Source organism: Macrobrachium rosenbergii, chromosome 24 (genome assembly GCF_040412425.1).
Source record: "Macrobrachium rosenbergii isolate ZJJX-2024 chromosome 24, ASM4041242v1, whole genome shotgun sequence".
NCBI lineage: Eukaryota > Metazoa > Arthropoda > Malacostraca > Decapoda > Palaemonidae > Macrobrachium > Macrobrachium rosenbergii.
The window spans coordinates 18,780,121-18,790,058 of record NC_089764.1 but is presented as its reverse complement, the minus strand read 5'-3'; the positions used below and the strand labels follow the sequence as shown (position 1 = coordinate 18,790,058).

Below are 9,938 nucleotides of genomic sequence, written 5' to 3'. Positions count from 1 at the left end.
ATACGACTGTCAAAACTGTGTGTGGGGCTCGCGTTGAACGATAGCTAAGCAAAGCACGTTAAAACGAAGATAAATTATCAATGCGAATATGTATAGTCATTACAGTATCGCGTAAAAGGGGATGTCATTTACAAAAATAAACGCTGTTTTTCATTTACACAGCCTCTTCAAGGCAGATTGTACTAACCGCATGCATTTTATCTAAAATTAAGTAACCGTGTATTTTAATTCTTGAACAATAACCTTTCTTTTCATTTGTTGGCCATAGCCTCATATACGTGGTCCTATAATCTAATTAATTCACAATTGTTCGAGTCACATTATAAAGTTACCAGTGGGTAACCAAATCTAAAGTAATTATTCTTTTGCAAGTGTTTAAATCACTTTGCGTTCTGTTAACGAAAATTGTCCCAATGTGTTATTAAAAGTAATGTCACAGCTTCATAAAACCCTTAGGAGTAAAGTTCATTGCAAGGCAGAATGTAGAGTAACGTAAAGCATTTGCCGCTCATTCTTGAATATCGATGTACACACCGAAGGAGGTATGTACATCATCTTGTATGGGGAGGTATTATGATTAGCAAGAATTCGCTAGCAAATTGCCTCCCCTCCTTTGTTGTTGTTGTTTGTGTGTTTCATTTACTGCCAGCCGGCCGATCGATAGACCATCTGTCTATCGACTTAAAAACAAGGGTTTAAAAGATTAAAGGCGCTCCCATTTTTGATAAAGATCTTTCCTTCGAGGCAAAAGTAATCTGGCTTGGGCGTTTCTCCTACAGGCCAAAACCCCCTGCGGGCAGCAGGTGCAATGAGTCAAAGCATCTGTGTTGGGCGCACCCCTGTCCCATAGGAGGGGATAAAGGCAAAAGCCCACGAGGTCTCACACACACGCGGGCTGGAAGATATGGAGTGAACTTGTGAAGACGTCCTCAACACCTGGCCCCATCGATGCCCTTGCATCCTAACCACGTGGCCCTTTCCAAAGTATACTTTTCCTCGTGCCCTTCGACCGACCAAGTGTTCTATTCCTCGAGCCCACACGCCATTGCTTGGAGTTTCGAGGAGTCCCCATCGCCTTGCCCCTTTACGGAAGCCCTTGCATCTCACCACGTGGAAGAAACTCGCCCTCGGAAATCGCAAGTCATCCACGGACCGCCTTCTACACGCCCTCGGAAAATCTGCTAAGGTAAAGTGCCCTGGAAGAGCCCCATTTCAGTCACGCTTTTGTCTCGTAATATTTTCTTAAAGAGAAAGCCAGAAATCTCCCTTGTCTAATGTCCGTGCGCCTCTTGCATCGGCAGTATTAATTCTTTATTACTCCTTTGGCACCCTCAGTGCAGCTTCGAATTCATTATTCTTTTGTCTATTTTCATTACTGGCGTATAATGTGCATATCTCTCATTTCAGAGGGATCCTATTTCGTGGAAGCTTCTCGGACTGTGTCTGGAATCCCCGTTTCATTCAATCCCGTAGGAATCTCCTTCAGGATAGTAATCTACTTGAGTTCCTCTTTCCCGTACTGATATCATTTATGTAAATACACTCCTTTAAATTTGCCCACGTGTTTTACGTAATATTTCCCTCAGTAACAAGAGCCCTAAGCTCATATGAAATTCTCCTTTGTTTTCCTCTTTTTTACGTTTTCCCGTACCCACGAAGTCAGAATCACAAGGCTAAATTAACTTAAACTGTTGCTACCTGTCTCACAGAGCATATTTCAAACTAAAACCACGGAAAACGTAAAAATATATATATATATATATATATATATATATATATATATATATATATATATATATATATATATATATATATATATATATATATATATATATATATATATATATATATATATATATATATATATATATATATATATATATATATATATATATATATATATATATATATATATATATATATATATATATATATATATATATATATATATATATATATATATATATATATATATATATATATATATATGTATTTATATATACGAGTATATATATAAATATATATATGTATATGTATATATATAGATAGATAGATATATAGATATATAATTGTAATTATATCTGTGTGTGTGAGTGGGTGTGTAAGTCTATGAAGATAGAGAGAGTGTGTTTAAGGAGAATCAGACGCGCATCAAACGAAAATCTAATGACTATATAAATGTATAAGAAAACAAATAAATAATATTTGATACTTGATCTAATATAATCTAATTTTATATAAATATAAAAAAACGTTAAAGAATCAGTTATTTGAAATTCAGATTTCGACTGCAATTTATTTTCTAAGCCTACGTTTTAGTTTTCTGTAGAAGAACACTATTGTGCCGGCTTTGTCTGTCGGTCCGCACTTTTCTGTCAGCACTTCTTCTGTCTGTCCTCAGATCTTAAAATTACTGAGGCTAGAGGGCTGCAAATTGGTATGTTGATAATTCACCCTCCAATCATCAAACATACCAAATTGCGGCCCTAAGCCTCAGTAGTCTGTATTTGATTTAAGGTTAAAGTTAGCCATAATCGTGCAGCTGGCACCGCTATAGATGCCAACAACAGGCCACCACCGGGCCGTGGTTGAAAGTTTCATGGGCAGCGGCTTTACGTTTCATGGGCCGTGGCTATACAGAAAACTCCATTGCGCCGAAGAAATTTCGGCAAATTTTTTACTTGTTTTCTCTTGAAATGTGTGCGGTATTCAACTGTAGATTAAATCTGCATTTTGCTTACCTACTTTGCGAAGGTGCTATTGCAAATATTTAATTTTTCTAAGACTTATAAGAAATAGTAAAAGAATACATAATGTATGCAAACAGAAAAAATGGAAGAGTAAAGGGATACACTGATTAAAATACAATATGAAGAGTGAATATAATTTGACCTCCACATTTGACATTAACACTTCACAAAAATCTGGCGACGCAGAACGAGTCGGAGTTTGTAGAATGGTGCGGGAATGGGAAAGTTCAACGCCATTGGCTGTTATGAAATGCGCTTAACGCTTTTCTATTTTCATTGGCGTGAAGTCATTTCCTTTCATGCCGGACTCACAAAACGTGTCAGTAACTTTTTATGAAAATTAATTGGCAATATTATATTTGGTCACGAAGAGCGGCGCATTTTAATTGTCGATCGGCTGTTCATGCACTAATACTCGTATAATGAGGTTCAAAATGTATAAAACTGAGTTACAACACACGGTGATCAAACGCTCAAATAATTATTGATACAATAACTGGTACAGTAAATAAAAGGATTTACATATATACGACGATACTGAATAATTAATTTGCTCGCTATTTCACGATAAAAGGGAATTTGTATATGCAAACAGAATGTATTTTTGTCAAAAATATCAATTCGACTGTAGCTGAAAGCTTGAACATTTTAGCAGGGTATTTTTTAAAATCCAGCACTTTTATCTATATATATAAAACTAGATGTATGTATGTGTGTGTACGCGCCACAATAATTTTGAAACGCTATGAGTAATTTCAACCAAATTGGTATAAATACGACTTACTATCTAGAAATCAGCACTGTGGGGTAAGACATCACTAGCACCTAAGGGCTGGTTCTACCCGTGAAACGGGGCTGGTTATTCCCGTAGACTTGGCAACTTTACGAATTTATCACACCTAACTTCGGTATAAATATGACTTGCTATCTGGAAAAGAACACTGTGGTGGTAGGACATCAGTGGCACCAAAGGAGGTGGCGGTTGGAAAGGGGTGTGAGAGAGAGAGCGAGAGGGAGAGGAAGTGAGAGGGGGTGTTAGGGAGAAGAAAGAGTGAAAGAGACAGCGAGGGTTGGAGAGAGAGAGAGAGATAGTAGAGGGAGTGTTAGGGAGAAGAAAGAGGGGAAAGAGACAGCGAGGATTCGAGAGAGAGAGAGTGAGAGAGAGGGAAAGAGAAAGAAAGAGTTATCCTGGCAGCACTGGGTTGTCAGCTAGTGTATATATATATATATATATATATATATATATATATATATATATATATATATATATATATATATATATGTGTGTGTGTGTGTGTGTGTGTGTGTGTGTGTGTATGTATAATATATTATATATATATATATATATATATATATATATATATATATATATATATATATATATATATATATGTATACATATATATGTATACTGTATATATATATATATATATATATATATATATATATATATATATATATATATATATATATATATATGTATACATATATATATATGTATACTGTATATATATATATATATATATATATATATATATATATATATATATATATATATATGTATATATATATACTAGCTGACCAAGACAGCACTCCCAGGATAACTCTGAATAACAACTGATAAACTTTTCTCTCTCTCTCTCTCTCTCTCTCTCTCTCTCACACACACACACACACACACACACACACACACACACATACAACACACACACACACACACTCAATTTTCCCTCTTTTTCCTCCCTAACACCCCTGCTACTCTCTCTCTCACTTCCTCTTCCTCTCACTCACATATATATATATATATATATATATATATATATATATATATATGTGTATATATATATACTGTATATACTATATATATATAATATATATATATATATATATATATATATATATATATATATATATATATATATATATATATATATATAATGTATGCCTGTATGTATATACTGTACATGCACACACACACACATATACATATATATATATATATATATATATATATATATATATATATATATATATATATATATATATATATATATATATATATACATATATATATAATGGCTGTGAAATATTTTCTGTTAAAAGAGAATTCCATCTAATAAAAGGAGCCCATTAAAATGCCAAAGCTGTATTTCAAAGAACAGCTGCCTCTCTCTTCAGACAGGTAGTGTATGGAATAAGAGTTACAGAAAAGAGGTATTTATGCCACGAGATCCAGAGGACCCCGGATTTCCTGGAAGAGGAAATTGAACTAATCCATAAGCAGCTATCATCTTTAAAGTATTCTGACCACTTAATTGAGAAAGCAATCCATAAAGCTAACATAATCTTCCATCCCCCTCAAAACAAGACTAGAGAGACGCCCAACAATAAAATAAAAATCCCCCACCTGGACAGGATTAAGACGTTGACACAGACACTTGGAAACTCTAACCCTTTTGCTTTTACCTGCCCAAATCCCTGATTAACTTCCAACAAAGGCCAGTCACCAAAGACAGGAGTATGTGAAATCCCTTGCCTTGACTGTGACCAATCCTACATTGGTTTTGCAGTTAAATCATTCCCCCAGACATTAATCCGATATAAACGTTCAGTTAGGTATGACCAACAGAGCTCCACTATTTTTAACCACATAAATAACTGTAATCACAGAACAAACTGGAATTTGTCATGTATATTTTATAGCAGCAATTGTCGGTTCAAAAGCCAGATGGTAGAATCAACTTTGATTAAACAAAGAAATACGATGAACTCCTCAAAAGGAGCTTGGGACTCAGATATTGTAGATAAAATTTTCCCCCAATCAGCGATTAAGAAGAGTAAGGAGAAATTGTCGACTGGAGTGATGTAAAGACTGACCTCTGGATCTCTTGGTATAAATATCACTTTTCTATAACCCTTATCTCAATCTTTACCTGCCTGAAGAGAGAGACAGTTGTTCTCTGAAATATAGCACTAACTTTCTACATTTTGGCGTTTTTATGGGCTCCTTTTATTATTACTATTATTATTATTATATATATATATATATATATATAGCCTATATATATATATATATACATACATACATACATATGAGTCTATATATATATATATATATATATATATATATATATATATATATATATATACATATACACACATACATATGAATGTATAACACCCCGGCAGTTATTAGTCTTCGTAATCCTTTCAAGTTTACTAAAAATTCTTCCATTAACAAAATGGCATAATGATCGCAACATTTCTGAACTATCCCATTTTCTTTTCCACTAAAAATACAAAATCAATCAATTTGGGTTAACCAATCAACGAGCAAGAATAGGGCTTGATGAGAATGGTATCTGGGCAGGAGTGTTGATGGTCGGGATGAGATAAAGACATGTTGTATCGGCGCTATCCAGTCAGTTGGCTAGGATGGTGGACTGCAGCTTCCCTGACGACTCCTCTCTGCATCTGTGCCAAGGATTCACATTTCAAGATTCCAAAGGAATACGATATGTCAGCAGACAGAGTGTATCGCAATTCGTTCACTGTTGGGTGTGCACTTTTTGAAGTTCTTCAGGGGTTGCATGTTGAAAAAATTCAGGGAAATCGGAAACTTCATCATATGTTGACGACAGTAAATAATGAAGATGCCCTGTCACATTTCATGGACACCTTCAAAGCAAAGTTTGGTCTCTGCTTAACAACAGAGGGAAGAGATAAAACCAATTTTCATTCCTGGGTGTCAGTCTGAATCTGCAAAACAATAAAATGAAGGCCACCAACTCATGGCACTGCATCAAGGTTTCCAGTGAGTACCCCACTCATTACCTGTAGGTAATATGTTTACCGTTCCCTCTCCCGTTGCGTCAGTTGGGTCGTTGCCAACAAGGAACTGGAGAGACCCGCCCAGCAACTTGTGTATAGCGGCTTTCCCATTAACATGGTCGAGAGGGTCACTAAAAAGACAATTAACCTTCGGGACGACACCCAGATAAATGGAGAGAGAGACAACAAAAATGACAATGACCAGGTAACCCTTTACTACTGCGACGAGATGACGACGTTCAGCAAAGGAGGTGAAGAAGCTTTGAAAGAAATTATAGCCGCCAGCCTCCATCCTGACGGCATTGCGGCAATTATGAAAACTGTCGTATGTGACCGATCGAAAAGTCGCCGCGTCTCCTCAAGAACCATGTCATCTCTCGCCCAGTCGAAGTCCAGATGACCAACCTACAGTAGTATATAAACATACTTATCAAAGCAAGGAATGTGGACCTCGAAAGTTGCATTTACTGGGATTACCCGGACTCGTCTGTCGAGGAGACCGACCCACTGTCACCTTCAGGATGATGTCATCAAACGGCACTACCGAGACGAGCATGGCCTTCGTCAGTCAAGGCAGCTACTGGCCGCAGGGACCGACATAATAGTCTAAGAAACCAAAAACGTCTCTTCCTCTTCAAGGCATTATGTATGGAAGAAGATAAAACTAAGCTTCATTAGGAGAAATTACTCATGTTGGCAAAATTATAACACTTACGGAAACATCAAGCGAACCCCGAAAATCATTGAGACACCGTGATCCTACCCCCTCGGAAGCTGATCTGGTAGCCCGGCAGCCACTTCCTGAGATTTATGCTAGTATTGTATCAGACCCGGTTTTTTTTTTGCCATGCCCTTAGGTTAGGTTAGGTTAGGTTAGATTTTGTACCAGGAAAGTTATTGGGGTGTGGGAAACATAATGAGATTATTTTCAAGAAAATTCTATGGTTAGTTTTTAAGATATGGCGCCCCGGTTTTTCAGGGAAAAGTCCCGGTACTCGGTTAAATCTCGGGAAAATGAAACCTGGCATTTCAACAATTCCGGCTTGGCTTATCATTCACTGTAAACCCTATCCCCGCGTGTTAATTAGTGGACTCAAATTTCTGACTCGTAGAATTGTTTTAAGTATCCCCTTTTCGTATTTTTTGTATCTATTCTCCGTTGTTAAAATCTTCAGAAACGTCTAATAATAATAATAAAATTTACTTAAATGATTTATCATTAGCTCTACCAGCTACTAGGGCGAGATAGAAAATCTTTCCTTCAGGCGAAGCTTTCAGGATTTTGCAATTGATAATAATTATTTCCAGTGAGTTAACCGTCCAAAGAATTGATGTTTATGTGGATTATCATAGCATCCTTCATCTTGTATGGAGGATGAAGCTCTGCTAATACTGAAAGATTTTGTAACGCGGTACATATTGTAAATAGCTATTTCGGATGACATAATAGCAATAATAATAATTATCGTAGTCATTCTCCTCGTTTCAAAATAAAAATGAAGGAAGTCTTTGGGCAAAATGAAAATTCTGTAATTATTATTATTATTATTATTATTATTATTATTATTATTATTATTATTATTATTAAACACTAGGGTTAGGCCACCAAAATAAAAATGCCATTCATTATCCTACAAAATAAGGTAAAACTCTCATAATTATTATAGCGGCACTTTTTTTTATTATCTCGCGCCCTCACTCTTCCCAAATTAATGCTGTACCATCACCCGGTAGGGGTCATAGTTGTGTAAACATTTTATCCCTCTCTGTTTATTTATAAAATAGGGAAGGGAGAGGGAGCGAGGGGGTACACTATGGTGATAGTGTTTGCCCCTCTTGATACATACGATCCAAAACTACAGTTTGTTTGTAAATTTCCGTGATCGATGATCAAAGACGACAAAAAAAAAAAGTTTGCTTTAACCTGAAGTGGAAGGAGAATACATTCTATGTTTCTGGTGCTCATATTTCTTTTATTTACTTTTATTGTTCAGTCCTTACCTGTTTATACGTTGAGTAAATGCAAAAAATAATTTCTCGAACTCGATGACAAAAACAGTTTTAAAGATGAGAGAGAGAGAGAGAGAGAGAGAGAGAGAGAGAGAGAGAGAGAGAGAGAGAGAGAGAGAGAGAGAGAGAGAGAGAGAGAGAGAGAGAGAGAGAGAGAGAGAGAGAGAGAGAGAGAGAGAGAGAGAGAGAACTTTGACACTCACCTAAAAAGCTTCCAGCGCCGCGCCATAAAATATTCAGTTAACCCAATTAATATACACAGTTTTCTTAACTCGGATAAATACAGAAAAGTGTTTGCAAATATTTGGAAAAGAGGACAGACAAATTCCTTTTTAAGATGATGATAAAAGAGAGAGAGAGAGAGAGAGAGAGAGAGAGAGAGAGAGAGAGAGAGAGAGAGAGAGAGAGAGAGAGAGAGAGAGAGATGAGAATTCTTAGAAATTTGCATTTTAATTCAAGTTTCTTGCCTTCTTGCTTTGTAGTCTATTTTATTTTGCACTGATAAATAATGGGGGTCAAAACCCCAAAATTTCTGAAATACAGGAATGAGAGAAGTGTAAGATGAAGTAATTCGAAGTTTTTTTTCTCTGAATTTTTAAATGTTATCCCAGGTGTTGGGTAAACAACCTCTGTATGTAGGCTAGCTTTAATTATCTATGCAGTGTTAAATAGAACATTACTGGGTTTAAATGAACTCGGAACTATGGCTGCAGATATGTTGTGATATTTATTGTTTTCCTGAATGCACAGTGTTATCTGGGCAAATTTAATACCCAAAATTCACTTGTCAGACATATTTTGAAATGAGACAGGCAAGGTAATATCCGACAGCTAGATAAAGTGCATGTTATAAAAAACTGCCCAAAGAAAACTTCCTTTGTCGTTTAGGGCAATATTCCTAACTATTAATTAATATTAAAATAAAGTGGCTTGGAAAATTAGCTGACTGGATGGGACAGGTAGTAACTAGAAGGTGGGTGTACAGAGACACGCCAAGGGATGAAAAACAGTCTTTCACAATGAAACCATTGGCTCCAATTTTGCCTCATAAATTTCGTTTGGTAGGGCTACCCCTGCCATTCTGTGATTTTTGGCCCCATTAACTGTAGTCCTCTTACTGATCAAATTTCCAAACATTCTGAGCTTTAGATGCAGTTACCTCAGCGATTTCTGTTGTAAACATGGCAGTTACCATCCCACAATGATTCTGATAAATTATTTATAATATAATAATTATTTATAGTGTAACCAAGAGTTGTTTAAGACGACTTTAGGAAGATAGTTCCGACCAATTCTTCTTATTATTTTCACAGTTCAGTGAATGTCAGGCGTTAGAACATATAAATC

The 9,938-nt window shown here is 35.9% G+C and overlaps 1 long non-coding RNA gene across 1 annotated transcript; it reads left to right on the top strand.

The window, feature by feature from the left end:
- Positions 1–1,034: 1,034 nt before the first annotated feature.
- Positions 1,035–1,557, top strand: LOC136851741 (uncharacterized). The gene is made up of 2 exons (XR_010856957.1): positions 1,035–1,186; positions 1,408–1,557. It is a non-coding gene; the product is annotated as an uncharacterized lncRNA (long non-coding RNA).
- The last annotated feature ends 8,381 nt before the right edge of the window (positions 1,558–9,938 follow it).